The following is a 17959-nucleotide window of genomic DNA, read 5'->3' as shown; positions in this document are numbered from 1 at the left end:
GAATTTAACATATGGTGACCCCCTGCCCTGATGAGAGGCAAAGTTGTGATTATATTTTAAATAGTCTTTACAAAATGGTTTCAGGCTGCTTGAATCCGAAGTTAACCAACAGAATGTTTTTAATCGTGGTGTAGGAAACTCAGTTGTTTCTTAAATTTTAATTCTTATAGAAGGTGATGAATACTGTAGTAGTGAAATAGACACTATACGTTTCTTCTAAACACACACACACACACACACACACACACACACACACACACACACACCCCATTACCTCTAATGTGATCCATGCCCAGATTCTCCTAGCTTCTCACCGAGCAGCTTTCTCTGGTGCCTTCTTTTGTGTAAATTTGACAATTTGGGTCAATCCGTCTGGGCTTTAGGCTTAGTCAGTCATGGTGGAAACCTGCGTGTTGTTTGAAAGACTTCCGTGACGATTTCTTCACCTCTCCGTGGTGTCCGAGTCTGAATACACCTTAAAAGCCATACCTGAATTTTTCAATAGTTTAATAATCAGCCAAGCGCCTCTTCCAGATCTGTGCAAAATGGACCCATATGCGCGACACAGAGAATGGTTTCCTCATTTTTCCCCACGGCAGAAACCCTAACCTTCCCAGGGAATCAGCCGTTTTAACAATCTGTCCTGGTTTTCTGCTCAGAGGAAAATTCCATGATGACCCCTACTCCTATTCTCAACGCAGCACGGGTTCTCCTTCACTCTTGTGCACCGATTTTGGTTAATGACAAAGATATCTTTAATAACTTTCGGTCAGAGTGTTCATGCAGATTCAGAATTGAGGCAAAAGCATCATAGAAAATATACTAACAGTCCCAGGGATTTGCAGGCACGTTTTCTCACCATTTGCAGTTTGGGGTAACTACGTCAGAACCTCACAGCAGGTAGAGGGCCCTCAAATCTGTTCTTAATGTCAACTTAAGTGAAAGAGTCTCCACAGCAGCTGGCTGCAGGAGAGCTGATACGGAATTCCACAGATGCGGTTCCTAATGGCTTGAAGAATAAAAGGAAGTAGGCCGCAGAGCAGAATTCATTTAAGGAAAGACAAATTCAGGAAGGATTCTTCTTTGGAAAGATTTCCCATGTTCGGGAAGGGAGGGAGTGTTTTTCTTATCACAGGATCCCACAGTATGTTAATTACTTAACAGATAGGTTGTTACTAACACCATACTTCTTACAACAGCAAAACCAATGACTTTTTCTGCCCCCAAATCTCATTATGTTTCCCCATGCATAACTGATTACGTGTGCGTGTTGATGCAAACTTTTCTAAGAGAACTGAAAATAAAATAAGGGAACCGGCAACATCTCTTTCACTGTGGGTAGGCAGATATACTTGTAATGAAACCGAGGAGGGAATAAATGCTCAGAAACCTTTGCGTGAGGTCTCATACGACACATCACGGAAGACAGTTTGAAGGAAGCAGAATTTGGCATTTGGGTGGTTTGATGATATTAGAATCAGAACAATAAGAAAAGAAGTGGTCAGGATACGGGTGAATCGTCGTCATAATTAAGGAGTCAAGACATTTTGTTGATGAGGAAGCCCGGGCACAATTTTTTTATTATTAATTTTTATTGCAGTATAGTTGCTTTACAACGTTGTGTTAGTTTCTACTATACGGTAAAGTGAATCAGCTCTACATATACATATATCCCCTCTTTTTTGGATTTCCTTCCCATTTAGATGACCACAGAGCACTGAGTGGAGTTCCCTGTGCTATACACAGGTAACTGTGTAGGTTCTCATTAGTTATCTGTTTTATACATAGTAGTGTATATATGTCAATCCCAATCTCCCAGTTCATCCCTCTCCCCCCACCCCCCTGGTATCCATATGTCCGTTCTCTACATCTGTGTCTCTATTTCTGCTTTGCAAATAAGTTCATCTGTATCATTTTTCTAGATTCCACATGTGAGTGATATGATACGATATTTGTTTTCCTCTTTCTGACCTACTTCACTCTGTATGGCAGTCTCCAGATCCACCCACATCTCTGCAAATTGCACAATTTCGTTCCTTTTTATGGCTGAATAAGATTGGGTACAATTTTTTTTTTTTTTTTTTTTCGGTAAGCGGGCCTCTCACTGTTGTGGCCTCTCCCGTTGCGGAGCACAGGCTCCGGACGCGCAGGCTCAGCGGCCACGGCTCACGGGCCCAGCCGCTCCGCGGCATGTGGGATCTTCCCGGACCGGGGCGCGAACCCGTGTCCCCTGCGTCGGCAGGCGGACTCTCAACCACTGCGCCACCAGGGAAGCCCGGGTACAATTTTTTTAGTGACTTTTTATTGCACTAAAAGAGACATAACACAAAATTTACCATTTTAACTATTTTTAGGTGTACGGTACAGTGGCGTTAAGTACATCCTCCATGTTGTACAACCATCGCCACTGTCCATCTGCAGAACCCTCTTCATCTTACAAAAGGGGGACTCTGTCCCCATCAACAACTCCCCATCTCCTCCACCCCTCAGCCCCGGACTACCACCGTTCTACTTTCTGTGACTGTGAATTCGACTACTCGAGGGAACCTCATCTAAGTGGGATCTCAGAATATTTGTTTTTTTGTGTCAGGCTTATTTCACTGAGCATAACGTCCCAAAGGTCCATCCACGCTGTAGCATGTAACTAGGTACGATTTTGCCTTCTTAAAAAAGATGTAGCAGTGGGCTTCCCTGGTGGCGCAGTGGTTGAGAGTCCGCCTGCCGATGCAGGGGACACGGGTTCGAGCCCCGGTCCGGGAGGATCCCACATGCCGCGGAGCGGCTGTGCCCGTGAGCCATGGCCGCTGAGCCTGCGCGTCCGGAGCCTGTTGCTCCGCAACGGGAGAGGCCACAACAGTGAGAGGCCCACGTAGCGCAAAAAACAAAAAAACCCCAAAGATGTAGCAGTTATATATACAGGCGGGCAAGAACTTTGCCAAATAAACTGATGAACAAAGTGACTACAATCTCAATAAAAACAATTCTCAAGAATTTATCTTCTCTTATGATGATCTTATCTGGCTGTCTTTGCTTGTCTTGGCCTCCTTCTAAGTTTCAGGAGAAATATGAGAAACGCCCCATCTTCTTCCCAAATGCAAACCAGTGCAGCTGAAACTACACAGAGCAAACCTAACGTTGAATTTGAGTTAACTACTCTCTGGTTAGTAGTTTCACGGCTGATTGATGACTTATAACCAAACTACATCCCCCCCAATGTGGAGGAAGCATATTAAAAATCAGAAAATTAAAAATTAAAATCAATAAAAAGGAACAGTGAAGTTGACCTACCGGCACCTGAGATGTGTTCACGAATGCATCCAGGCACTAAGGCAACCCCAGGCTTCTGGCCCCGAGGAAAGCCTTTGGTTAAGAGGGTCCGTCTTTCTCGGGATGGAACCAGGGTGCGTGTGTGTCTCTGGGGCCTCACTGGCGTACAGTGAGCAGACGTTCCATTCTAGGGCACGTGGAGGTGTTTTGGTGTGCCCGCAACAGACAGTGAACCCATGGCATGCAATTTAACCTGGGGGCCAAGATGGAATTTCTGAAAGAGACAAACGGCTGGATCTCTACAATTGAGTCACTAAATTGTACTAATTGAGTCACCGAAAAGCTTTCGTTCTTCATGTCAGCGTCACGGTGGCCAAGCTGAGTTGGGAATGTGAGGGAGTCACGTTAGATCACTGAAACATGTAATACAATGAACAATTTAAAAAATACTTCAAGTAGGCAGTCATCATTTAAAGCAGACGATGACAAAAGTTCAAAACATTTTTAAATCCTAATTTTTCACAACTGTGCATTCCTTCGTTCATTCATTCCACATTTACTACTCCTTAGCCAGGCACTGGATTAAGCGCTCATTTAACAAAGAATATTTATTACATAAGAGCTTACATTTTATGTCATTTAATCCTCCCAATAATCCCACGAGGTAGGCGTCACTATCGTCCCATTTTACAGATGCTCAAGTTCAGCGTCCATGGCCCCGTCCAGCGGGCAGAGCTGGCAAGTGCCAGGGAGGGGGTGGGAAGGCAGCCGCCCTGGAACGCGTCACTAACCCTTACGTCAACCCATCCACCAGCCAGAGCACATGGCCTCGGCTGCCTTAAAGATGATTCTAAGGTGGACGAAACCAAATCTGTGTCTCCTCATAATAGCTTTAGGAACTTGGCATGAGCTCCAGTACCCACTTCCGGCTCTGTGTATTGGTGTTTGCACGTGCATAAGTTATATCACATCCTCTGCACTCACACCATGTGTGTCACCCCGGTCGGCATTCGTCACTCACCTCGAAGCACTGTTGTCTTCTGGACACCTGACGTGTGCTACATATTTGTGTGGGAAAACGTGCTCACTGGTGGATAGAGAACCTCTATGAAAAAATCTTTCGTTTCTCAAAGGATTTGAATTGGTTTTATAAGACATATAAAATACAAAAGGAAAGCATCAGCAGTGGGAGAATTGGGTTAGGAAAAACAAGAGTAGAAAAACAATGAAATCAGGGTCGAGGTCCGCTCACCAGGCTTAAGATAAGCACACGTTGATCCAGCATGCTGTCAGAGGTAGCAGAATCTTCCTCTGAGCTTCCTAGCATCCAAAACAAAGAGGGAAGTACTATTCTTTACAAGATTTGCACTATCTGAAAAATGAGAAGTCCATTTTTCCACCAAAAAAACATGATGTCCTAATACTGGTATCTAAGTGAAATTTCTCCTACAATTTCTCCAAAAGAAACGATTGTAGTCTGTAACGGACTGCATTTGCAATGATATTTTTACCAAACAAACAAACAAACAAAATCCAGACAGTGTTCCTCCCTGTAGTTTGGAGGTAAAACTATCAACCTACAATTTAGTAAGAGTTTACATTGGTTGCCTTATCTGCAAAATGCGATTGCACTTCGAGTTATTAGGAACAAGAAAAGTGAAAATGTGCAATCACCTGACATCGTTTTAATAGTGTATTTATGTGGACAAATGTAGGTTCCAATGTGCAATCACTTGACATCGTTTTAATAGCGTATTTATGTGGACAAATGTAGGTTCCAATGTGCAATCACTTGACATTGTTTTAATAGTGTATTTATGTGGACAAATATAAGTTCCTTTCCGAATATTCAGGTTCTCCCTTACCATATAGGGATGTAATCAATATTATAAAATTATATGTTCATTTAATATGTTGTTTTAAAACAGCTGAAGGCATCAGAAATGTTATCCCAAATTGTATTCGTACTCTTGAAATGGGGATCATTTCTAGAACCATTTGATTTTTCCTTATTGATTTTCTTTTTCTTTCAATTGTGTAAGTCACTTTATTTTTGTTGTTGTTGAGGCATAGTTGATTTACAACGTTGTGTGAATTTCTGCTGTACAGCAAAGTGACTCAGTTAAACATAGACATATTCTTTTTTATATCCTTTTCCATTATGGCTTATCCCAGGAGATTGGATATAGTTTCCTGTGCTATGCAGTAGGACCTTGTTGTTTATCCATTCTGTATGTATTGATAATGGTTTGCATCCACTAACCCCATCCTCACTGATTTTCAAACTCTTGTTTGTTTTCATAAAATGCCCCCGGTATGGTCAAGCCTAAGCGAATCTGGGACTCACACCCCAACCTTCAGATGTTTAAGACCTGTTTCCATTCAATACCTGGTCTAGATGTTCTCCAGTATGATGGGAAACGTAGGTTCCTCCCCCGCCGGGCACCCCGCCCACTCCCCAGGGCAGAGAAAGATCAGATTCCCTGGGACCACAGACCCAGAACCTGTCAGCTCTTGGCTTCTCCCCAGCAAAAACGAGCTAACCGGCCCTCACCTCCCGCAACAAGCGAGGCCTCCCGACTGCCCTGGGTTTGCCGAAACTTCTGGGGTGTGGACGTCAGGGCATTTGGGGAACATGCAGCGCTCTGGCAGGTCTGGACACACACTTACTTCTTTATTTCCTACAGCTTAAGCCCTTCGGCTTCTAGAAAGCCTTTATTTAAAATAAATACGGAAAAGATGTGTTACACTGTGAGTTACAATACAATACAATCATCCATTAAGTGCCAAACTCTGTTCAAACAAAGTTCATGGACAGACTGACAAATTTACAAAAGCGAGGAAATTCAAAGAGGAGGGGCTGCCACTCAACCCGGGGTCTCCCCGTCGTGCAGGCAAAGCGGGCCTACAGAAGGAGCGGCTGGTGGCTTTTCTCTTTCTCTCTCTAGTTTTCTTCTGAGTTATCATAACTCAGTTAGGTAGGGTATGGGTAAAAATAAAGCAATCCTTAAAAATGGACTGGTTTTCTATATCTCTTTTTTTTTTTTTTTTTTTAGCAAATAAATTACCCCATACTTACTGGCTGGAAAACAATATTCCACTTTCCAACCTCTCCCCAACACTTTTTTTTTTCTTTTTTTGCAGTTGAGGTTATCCAGTTTATATTGGGACTTCCTAGACTGAAGCACAGAAGTAACTTTTAGACAAACTGATCATAAACTCCCATCCTAGAGCTTGCGTTCTTCAGGACACATTACTAAAACATGATTTTACAAATACTTCTCATGGTAAAGAACATTTCTTTAGAAAATACAAAAAAGCCTAATGGGGAAAAAAAAAAAACCCAAAACTGTATTCGTGAAGTATTACGTAGATAACTGTTCAACTACTCTTACCCTTTCAAAGCCGGGAAATTTCACCTTTTTTTAAAATCTTATTTTTAAACACGGTGACGTGCTCACACATACCCCCAATTGAAAATTTGATGAAACTTTCTTTCAATCACCAACAACACAAAAGGATTCCAAAAATTAAACTCTGCTCTAGAAGAAGGTATAATGATATTATTTCCATTGACTGATGTCTTTCTGTCCCCCATCACACATCATCGTGCAGTCTTACTTCACCCTCCCTTGCTGTGCAGAATTACAGGGGCGATAATGGTGCAAATACCCTACTTACTCATTTTGGTACCATTTTAGTCTTGATTAACCAAATGGAATAAATACTGAACACCTATACAAGGGATTGTAAAAAGTTTGGTTGTCTCACGCTCTGAGAAAAAATATAGAAACCAAGTAAAAAACAAATTTTGTTCAATGAACACTGCACGGAACACTTATTTCCAAAATGTGATGGGAGTTTCGTATGTATTGGTCTTGGACACGTTAGGGTGGAGTCATAAAAGCCACACAACTACTTTTCTCTTTTGTGTGCGGAGATACCTATTTTCTGACTCAAAGTTAACAGCTAGAGAACACCACAGATATGAAGGCAGGAACTATGAATTATAGATGATTCTTTACAAGTGAAAAAAAAGAGTGTGTTAATTGTGGAATGTCTAATCTTCCAGAGACGGAGGCACTGTTGTTTTTGTGAGTCTCTGTGTCCCTACACCAGCTGTGATCAGAACAGATGACCATTATATTCCTTCTGAAATGGAAGTAAAGGGTTTGTCCTATGGAATCATAATAACTACACATACTACATTTTGTGTAGTTTATTTCATTTAGTTTAATTCTGCTCATAACAGCAAAGTGAAATGGCTCAAAATTATTAACTCCTTTAAAACTTGAAAACTCAAAGTGGTGGTGTTTCCTTTGTGGTGTAGTCATTTAGAAGCCGAATTGTTTTGAATTCATATGATGTTTTTAAGAATTATGTGTCTAAGGGTACAGCTCTTAAAACCCACTTGTCCCACGTACTACAGGAAGGACTTTCCTCCTTGTTGTGTGAGTGTCACTCTGCCCTGTTATGATATTTGAAGTTAGAACAATGCCCTTGTTCTATTCCATATAATTTCTACACTCCCTGGTATACGGACGCCGAGAAATTTTAATAAGAATGGTGATTCTTTCTCTAGCCAAGATTTTCTCACAAAATGTAGCAGTCAATGAGGTGCCACAAATTTGGGATAATTCCTGGATAGACTCAACTCTATCCGCCAACGTCAACTACACATATGATGATAACCTTAACAGTCTCCAAAAAAAAAAGAAAAGAATGAATGATGTTAAACAAAATTTAAGAGGCTAAAGGAATACAAGGAACATCTGACTTTAAATGTACACAGTATCAGTAAAACCACACGCAAGTCATAAAGCCTAAAATGTCCGTTGTGATTTCCGTCACGGCCCTTGACATTATCACAATGATAATAACATATTAAACGCAGAAGATGAGCAGAGACAGAGGCGTCATTCACTCAACTCATATGTATTGAATTCACGTTCGTGGTGAGGAACTGCGTTCGGCCTTGAGTCTCCAGCTGTGAGGACACTTCTCAGGCTGCAAGTTGCTCAGGGGTTTCGACAGAGATGTTGCACCGGGATGGAGCCTGGGAGCCTTCGCTCTCGGGGAGACACCCACGCACATGTTCCCACGGCGCTCTGTCCTCGCCGCCCTCCTGCTGGTTCCAATATTTGTTGCAGACTCTGCTGGTTCCCCACCAGCAATCACTCCAGCCCCTTCCTCTACCCTGAGTGCTGTCCAGCCCATGCTCAGGCAATGCTGCCTGGGAAGACGGTTTGGTCTAAGCCGACACAGTGGCCCTACTCCCCCGGCTGGGGTTTGGTTTCCATATGTCCAGGTGATGCCACTGCTGGCCAGGGGCGTGATGGGGAGTTGCCTGGGGTGGGGGTGGAGGGGCTTCTAGCCAAGGGCCTTCTCGTGGATGAAAGGGATCGCAGAGGTGGAGGAGAGTTCTCCTCCTTGCCCCTCAAGGCGGTCACCTGGAGCGGGGGTGCCTTGGGGCCACCTCCCACCCTGGAGGAGTGGGCAGCCTGATTCCACCAGGCTTGGAGCAGACACCCTATCCTGGACTTTAACAAATGAGTGTCCCTTTTGGTTTCAGCCTTGAGCCAGGGATTTCTGTTGCTCTTAGTTGAAAGCAGCCTGAATCTGGTTTTGAACTGGCTGTTTGCTTTGCGAGCCCCTCCCTGGTCTGTGAGCCCAGAATGGCCGAGGACTTACCCGGGCCAAGCAAAGGAAGGTGGACTTCACTGAAGGCGCCTGGCGGTGACCAGAGCACTTGAACCACAAGGACACGAACAGATTTTTTTTTTTTAATTAATTAATTTATTATTTTATTTTTGGCTGCGGACTTTCTCTAGTTGGGGTGAGCGGGGGCTACTCTTCTTTGCAGTATGCGGGCTTCTCATTGCAGTGGCTTCTCTTGTTGTGGCTCACTGGCTCTAGAGCGCAGGCTCAGTGGTTGAGGCACGTGGGCTCAGTAGCTGTGGCTCGCGGGCTCTAGAGTGCAGGCTCAGTAGTTATGGCGCACGGGCTTTGTTGTTCCGTGGCATGTGGGATCTTCCCAGACCAAAGCTCAAACCCGTGTCCCCTGCATTAGCAGGCAGATTCCTAACCACTGCACCATCAGGGAAGCCCCCAGATTTGTTTTTTTTTTTTTTTAATGTTACTCTCTTGCCTAATTTTATTTATGTATGTATGTATGTATGTATGTATTTATTTATATTTTGCGGTACGCGGGCCTCTCACTGTTGTGGCCTCTCCCGCTGCGGAGCACAGGCTCCGGACACGCAGGCTCCGGACGCGCAGGCTCAGCGGCCATGGCTCACGGGCCCAGCCGCCCCGCAGCATGTGGGATCTTCCCAGACCGGGGCACAAACCCGTGTCCCCCGCATCGGCAGGCGGACTCTCAACCACTGCGCCACCAGGGAAGCCCCCCAGATTTGTTTTTAAAGGTGGCTCTGACTGCAATGAGGAGGAAGGTTTGGTGGCTGAGAAATCAATTAAGAGGTAAGGTCTCACTGAACTTGATGATCAAAATCCCGAGGCCTCTTACACTGGGCAGAAGACGGGGGTTCTGGATGGAGGTTGACAAGGACAAAGAAAGGCTGATGGAGTACCCAGCAGGTACCCTTCTGTCCTGGAGGTGAAGAGGCCATCTGATGGAAGAGAGAAGGGCCAAGGGTGTCAGACACTGCTGCACCCCCGTCGGATTCGGGAACTTCGCGGATGCTACCATGGGGAGAGGCTGGCCATGAGACCAGCCGGCTTCAGCCCCTACTTGGAAGGGTCTTGGGGTCAAGACAGAGGCCTTTCTATCACTGTGGTTCATCAGACGGCAGGACAGAGGTGAGCGTGTTGGACGGGATGCCAATGTGTCATAAGTGAAGGCACAGATTCTGGAGGCTGGGAAACACCACGTGGCCCCAGGGATCTGGGACATGACCCTCTGCTCCCAGCTGGTGGGGCCCCTTGACTGGCCACAGCCTATAAACAGGGGCTGCTTGGCGTGTGTCGGGGAGCGCCAGCCCAGGTCTGTGCAGGCCGGCTGCCCCGCTGGGAGCAGGAACGCCTCCTGGACCTCTTCTCGACAGGCTTATGCTGAGGCCCTGCACGTCTTGTCTGTCAGGGCACCTACCCCAGCAGCTGCCCTCCTGTCCTTCAGGCCCAAGGCCCGTCTCGATGCTAATTCTGGACACAACGTCTCATTCTGTATCTGCTGCCTCCCTTATGAAAATCCCCTCAACATGTAGAATTGGAACTTTATGTTTTTCCCTCTCCAAGTTTTGGCCAACCTCAGGGCCTGGATTCTTCTTCTGAACTGCAGACTAAAGGAAATTGGAAATAAAAAATAAATTTAAAAGAAGACAAGGGACAGAAGAAGCAGGGGTGAGTGAAGAAATTAGAAAAAAAAAAAAAAAACCATGTTGCTGCATTTAAGTAGGTGTTGATTATAAGAAATATAAAAATAACTATCTGGAATAATAATTGCCCCAAATCTCAAGACCACAGGAGGTAGAAAAAAAAGAAACATAGTGGGATTTCCCTGGAGGTCCAGTGGTTAGGACTCGGTGCTCTTGCTGCTGGGGGCCCAGGTTCAATCCCTGGTCCGGGAATTAAGATCCTGCAAGCCACGCAGCTCGGCCAAAAAAGAAAAAAGAAAAACATGGTAAGATTTTTGTTTGTGTTGGGTGGAAAAAAGAAAGGTTCAATATATGTGTTCAAAATTTATGAGTAACAACTAGAAAAGAAATCAGAAGGAGGAAAATTTGTTAAAAACTAACAAACGTGGAGAAATCATGATAAATCGAAAATACATAGTGTAAAATGAGTTAAAATGTATTAAGAATTAAAATAAATGAGAAGTGAGACTCCAAGATTGGTCTTAAAATCTAGTTATATGCTATTCATGAGAGACAACCATAAACAAAACAAGAAGGTTCAGTATAAAAGGACGGACATCAGGCAAGTATTAATAAAAGTAAATTAAATGTAATAATAGATGCAACAGATGAAATAGAATTCATGATGAAAAGAAATAAAAGGGATAGTTCAAACTGGTAAAAGTTATAAGAAGATTAAAGTCATGGACATTTAAATACCTAACACAAGAGCTTCATATAAAGCAAGCACTAAAAAATATCAAGAAAATAGATAAATTGTCCACTTTATTAAGGGACTCAACACACATCTAACAGACATCACAGGTTAAAGAAACAAAACTAGTTGAGAATAACACAATCAACAAGGTTGAGCTAATAAAATATGGAATACTCTAGCTAGTGAAGAGAGAATATACCCTCTCTGCAAATAGTTAGGAAATAGTCATTATAAAGAAAAGAAAAAAGCCACAAGGAACTACGGATAAACTCCAAAGTGCAGAAATCGTAAAGGCATTCTTCTGAGCCGCCATGCAAACAACTTGAAATTAACAATACAGAAATAGCCCACCACCTGCTAGGAAAAAAAAGTAATTAATAATAGAACAAAAATTTAAAATACCATATATAAGTAATATAATATAAATTTAAAGATTTTAAAGAGAAAAACCAATTGGAAATTACTACTTAGAGGAAAAAAGAAGAGACAGCTCTACATATCAAAGTCTTAAATAAGGCTACATTTATTATAAACTACATGAAGTAAGATTTCAACTCAGAAAGTTGTCCAAAACAATGAAATAAAATCCACCTAAAAAAAGTAGAAGAGAAAAAAATCGGTAAAAGTCAAACAACTTAATGAAATAGATAAAAATAATGAGTTGAACAGTAACACTAAAAAAAAAAACTCAGTAGTCAGATAAACATTGCAAAGTCTAATCAAGAGACAAAAAGAAAACACACATAATCAACCATTAGGAATAAAAGATATGAAAATATTTTTTAATTTAAAAAGAGTAATTATATCAATGTGTGTATATCAATAACTTTAATAATCCAAAAGAAACAAACTTTCTAAAATTTTTTAAGGAATATAAGTTACCAAAAGTGACTTAAAGGATAAGTAGCATCCTTAAATAAACAAAATAATTTCAGAAAAATTTGAAAATAAAGTTGGATATTTTTTTTAAAGGCACCAGAACCAGATTAAATGGTTTATGGAGTTGGGTTATTTAAAGTTTTTTAATTTTTAAATTACAGAAGTAATACATGCTCATTTTAAATGAAATATTCAAACATATGTAGGTGTATACAGTAAAAAGATGATCTCCCCACCCCCTCCTTTATCCAAGCTCCAAGGCCTGGGATTAACCCTCTTAACTACAAACAGGCAAATATACATGTATATACATATGTATATTTACAAAAAAGAGATCTTGCAGCGTACATTGTTCTACACTTACTTTTTAACTTCAACCACATATCATGATGTCATTCCATGTGACTAATATGACAGATGCACAGAATTCATTTGTACGGATGTACCACAATATATTGTAGGATACTTAGGTTCAATCTTCCCTGGCTTCAAAGAAATAAACACCCACAGACAACCTTTTAAAAACCTGCAAAAATCCCTTCCGCCAGACCACTGGGGAAAAGTCTTCAAATGAAACAAGAGAACGTTACTTCTGCTAGCTTCCCACCAGCACTGAGGAAATGATCAGTTCTAGTGTGACAGAATAATAATGAAAACAAAAGTTCGCAGTAAAAACTTTCCAGATTAGCCTGACCATTTAAAAACTATATGCGTATCCCAAAAAACCCACCTTTTTTTCAGTAAAAAGAATTGCTAATCATGTTTCTCCTTCAGGTCAGGAACGACCTGCACTTCCTGTCGGGAGGAATTAAGCAAATTTTCTCCCTCAAGCATCTACCATGATGCTCCAAGGGCTCATTTAGTCCTTCTGCGTGTTCATTTCCCCCAAGTAATTCACTGAAGTGAAAATACCTACAGGACTTCCCTGGTGGCACGGTGGTTAAGAATCCACCTACCACTGCAGGGGACACTGGTTCAAGCCCTGGTCCAGGAAGATCCCACATGCCGTGAAGCAACTAAGCCCATGCGCCTCAACTACTGAGCCTGCGTGCTGCAACTACTGAAGCCCGTGCGCCTAGAGCCCATGCTCCACAACAAGAGAAGCCACCGCAATGAGAAGCACACGCAGCACGACGACAGCAATGAAGACTGAACACAGACAAAAATAAATAAATAAAGGAAAAGAAAGAAAAAGAAAAAACCTACAGAGTGTCCATCCAAATCTTGATGAGCCATTATCCCTTTCTGAGGCTGTGGGCTGAGAACTGGAAAGAATGAGACCATTTCCTGGAAGGACACAATGTGGAAAAGAAAGATATAAAAAATGGAAAGTGAGAATAAGTCTAAGGTCACCCTACTTAAACTGCCAGGATTCTGTCAGGCTATCTACGGGAGCTCATGAATCATAGAGTCATAGGCTGCAGAAAAGCTAAGATTAGGACCAGTTAAGAGATCAGTTAGTTAGTGTAAAGTTTTTACATTGTTTTTACAATACCCCAGATTTTTTAAAGGGATATAAATAGTGTGTGACAACTGTAGTATTGTTCCTACTTCAGATCTACATTCTCTTCCTTTAACATTTTATTGGAGGGAATTCCCTGGTGGTCCAATGGTTAAGACTTGGAGCTTTCACTGCCTGGGGTGTGTTCAATTCCTGGTCAGGGAACTAAGATCCTGCAAGCCACGAAGCATGGCCAAAAAAAAAAAAACAACACAAAAAAACAAAACCACAAAACTCCCCCCCACACACACACACAAACATTTTATTGAAATCATCTAAAAGTCATGCTTCCCTGCTTCATATTAAAAATTGCAGGGTCTTTTCAACAAATGGTGTAGGACAATTAGACACACACATTCAAAAGAATGAAAAGGTCTAATTCAAAAGAATTAGACCTCTTCCTCACCACACACCCAAAAATTAACTCAAAATGGATCATAGACCTAAATGTAAGTGCTAAAACTATAAAACTCTCAGAAGGAAATATATATTAAATCATCGTGAACTTGAATACGTGCAAAGTCTTCTTACATATGACACCACGTGCAAAAAAGAAAGCAGATAAATCAGACCCAATCAAACTGACAAAGGACACTATCAAGAAAGTGAAAAGAACTCGCAGGATGGGAGACAATATTTGCAAATCTTATATCCTTCTGATAAGGGACCTGTATCTGGTATATATAAAGAACACTGACAATTCAATAATTCAAAGACCAATAACCCAATTTAAAAATGGGCAAAGGATCTGACTAGATATTTCTCCAAAGAAAATATGCAAATGGCCAATAAACATAAGAAAAGATGCTCAACATCATTAGACATTAGGGAAATGCAACTCAAAGCCACAGCAAGATACCACGTCATTCCCACTAGGATGGTGAGAATCAAAAGATAGATAATGACAAGTGTGGGTGAGGATGTGGTGAAATCCATATACAACGCTGGTGGGAATGTAAAATGAGGCAGTCGCTTTGGAAAACAGTCAGGCAGTCCCTCAAAAGGTTAAGCACAGAGTTACCATGTGACCCAGACATTCCACTCTCAGTTATATAATCAAGAAGAATGAAAACACACACCCACACAAAAACTTATACATGGATGTTCACAGAGACATTATTCATAACAGCCAAAAAGTGGAAACAGCCAAATGTGTACCCCCGATGAATGGATAAACAGTATGTGATATATGGGAATTCCCTGGTGGCCCAGTGGTTAGGACTCTGTGCTCCCACGGCAGCGGGCATGAGTTTGATCCCTGGTCAGGGAACTAAGATACCAAATACTGTGCAGTGTGGCCAAAAGAATTAAAAAAAAAAAAAAAAACCAGTATGTGGTATAAGCACACAAAGAAAAACTATTCAGCCATAAAAAAGGAATGAAGTTGTCATACACGCTACAGCCTGGATGATCCTGAGAAGAGTATGCTGAGAGAAGGAATCCAGGCACAAAAGGCCACATATTGTAAGATTCCACTCACATGAGATGTCCAAAAGAGGCAAATCCATAGAGACAGAAAGTAGATGAGTGGTTTCCAGGGGTGGGAGACTTGGGAGAAAATGGGGAGGGACTGCTGACGGATGTGTATATTACAAAAGCCACTGAATGTACAGATGAAATAAGTGAGGCACGTGATACGTGAATTGCATCTCAAGAGAGCTGCTATTAAAAAATGGCGGGGTCATTACCAATGGTCTTGGTCTGTTCTGCACAAATCCTGACAATGGTCAGGATTTAATAGCCTGAAAGACAGTGCATCTTCCTAGGTATTACATTATATTACAAGTTATTTTTTCTCAAGTATGCCCTGCTTCCCTGGTCTTCTGGTCATTTAGAGAAGGGCCAGTGTGAAGAGTGACAGCTTGGCATCTGAAGGACAGAGATGGAAGGAATGGCTTGTTGCCCTGACTTTGCTGTGATTACCTGTGTGACCTTTGTCAAGTCACTTAACTTCTCTGGGCCTTAGCTCATCTGAAAAATGAGAAGTCAGAACTAAATAAATTCTCCCACTTTAGAATTCTGTGATTCAGATTTAAAATGGCATATGTAAATATTAACATAATTATGAAAACATATTGTATTTGTTTTTAAATATGTAACAAAATGTGAATCAGTGGTTGTCTTGTATGACGGGTGATTAGTGTTTTACCTTCATATGTGTCTCAATTCTTCCATAACACAAGCATATTTAATTTTATATTTGAAAAAAATCTTTTAAGTGTTGTATTGCATGTGTTAAAATGTGATAACTTCATTGAAATACAAGTCTGTTAAATCTATAAATACAGATGCAAGACATTTGTAATTTTCCAGTGATGAGTGGAGATATTACAACCCCTGGGAGTTTTTAAAGTTGGAATTCTTCTATACAGAATTGTTTTCTTTGTTTAAATGTGTTCTTGGTTTTCAGATTGAATATAGTCTTTGGCATACAGCTTTGATTCTCATAATGTATGTGCTTGTGCTGACTTAATTCACACAGACGCTGAGGGAAAGAGGGGGCCCTTAGTGCATCTTTCCCAATAAAAGGGACAGGAATCAGCAAGATACTTAATCCTACACTTTCATATGCAAAACTTGATTACATACAATAGATCCGCGCTAATGACAAGATGAAAGCTGTGGTAAAATAATTTATAATATATGTTCAGTAATGTTCCAGTGAAGGAAGTAATAAAACAATGAAGATTCCTTTTAGTTTAGATTTCCAAACCAGGAAACTGTGATCTACACAAGGCAGAGAGCACTTTAATTTAATGGAAAAGGTTTCCTTTAACTGAAGTATTTTTAGTGTGTACATTTGAAATGACATTATATCTCTGTGAGCTTGAAACAAAAGTCATGTATTTTAACCTTAGGTAGAAAAGAGGAAAAAGACATGTCGAAATAACCAATGTTTTCCTAATTAAAGACCAACTGACTTGCAAAAAAAAAAAAAAGTCACGTATTTTAAGAAGTGAATGAAAATATGGTTGAAGGTCTAAAATTTGTTAAATACGGCAAGAGTCTTGGTGGATTTGGGAGGGACATGAAACATCTGCCCACATGTGCCTCCATGTGCTTGTTCATTATGATGGGAAAACTGATCTGGAAGTCATAGTGGACCTCAGAAACACGTGAGCAATGGGGCCACGAGTGGCTTTTCCTCTGGGAGGCAAACAGCCCCCTGCAACGTAAACAGGCCCAGATAAACACTGGTTCCTTGCCTACTACTGTGTGCAGTTATAGGCAATCACTAGTCTAAAGATGTCCTTGTGTGTGCTAATTATTTCTGCAACTCAGAACACGTAGAGCTGGGATTAGGAAAGGAAGAAGTGCACATGTGATGTCAGGGGTGCCGTAGTTTTGCCTGGCTTCTTCATTGTCTTTGTTATTTAAATATCCTGTTGTGTAAGTATGTAGACAGGAAGTGAGTTATACAAAACCTTACAAGGACAGCAGTATTGAGTTTCAGATGAGCAGATGTGCCTAGTGTTTGGGAAGCTGATATATATTTCGGTTTTCGACAATGCTAAAAAGTACTCCATTTTCTCTGGGAACATTTTCAATATTTCAAAAGAAGCTTTGACGGTCCTGCATAAATATTCTCTAGTTAATAATTGCCGCTTGGGCCTGTAACAGCAGACTTTAATTATTTAGCTTCTGCTTTGTGTTTCTTTGGAAAACACTAAAATCTTGTCTTCAACGGTGAGAGAGAGAAAGAGGTGGAATAAATGAGCGACACGAAATACACTGCGCATTGTTTCTGCCCCGGCTCTGCTGGGTTTTCATGCTGATCAGAATCTCTGGGCGGACAGGAGGGGAGAGATCCTCTTACGTGGTCCACCCACCACTGCTGGCTTTCCTGCCAAAAACGGCCGCTGGTGTGGGAGCGTTTCCTCTGGTGCACGGAACCCTCAACTTAGAGAGAATTGTTGAGAAAAGCTCCTTCCTCTTTTAGAGTCAGAATCAGAATAGCCCCCATCTGAGTCTTTTTCTGTTTGTTTGTTTTTCCATTTATGTCCTTGGTGGCATCTTGAATTTAAGATTTTAGAAATCTATACCTTTTCTTACGTGGAGGAGTGTAAAATAATTTTGGTTGAGAGTACAAGTTAGAAACACCTACAGAATTGAGCTTCTCGACTCTCGTCTTTATAGGATAAACTGGACGAAATATAGTGAAAGGGCGCTTTGGCGGGGTTCGAGATGTGATTGATTTTGTTAACACACAAAATGGAAACGGTGCTCTTAATTTACAAGGTA

The sequence above is a fragment of the Monodon monoceros genome, unplaced genomic scaffold (genome assembly GCF_005190385.1).
Source record: "Monodon monoceros isolate NGI ecotype Baffin Bay Population unplaced genomic scaffold, NGI_Narwhal_1 Super_Scaffold_1, whole genome shotgun sequence".
In the NCBI taxonomy this organism is placed as follows: Eukaryota; Metazoa; Chordata; class Mammalia; order Artiodactyla; family Monodontidae; genus Monodon; species Monodon monoceros.
This window is presented reverse-complemented; position numbering follows the sequence as displayed.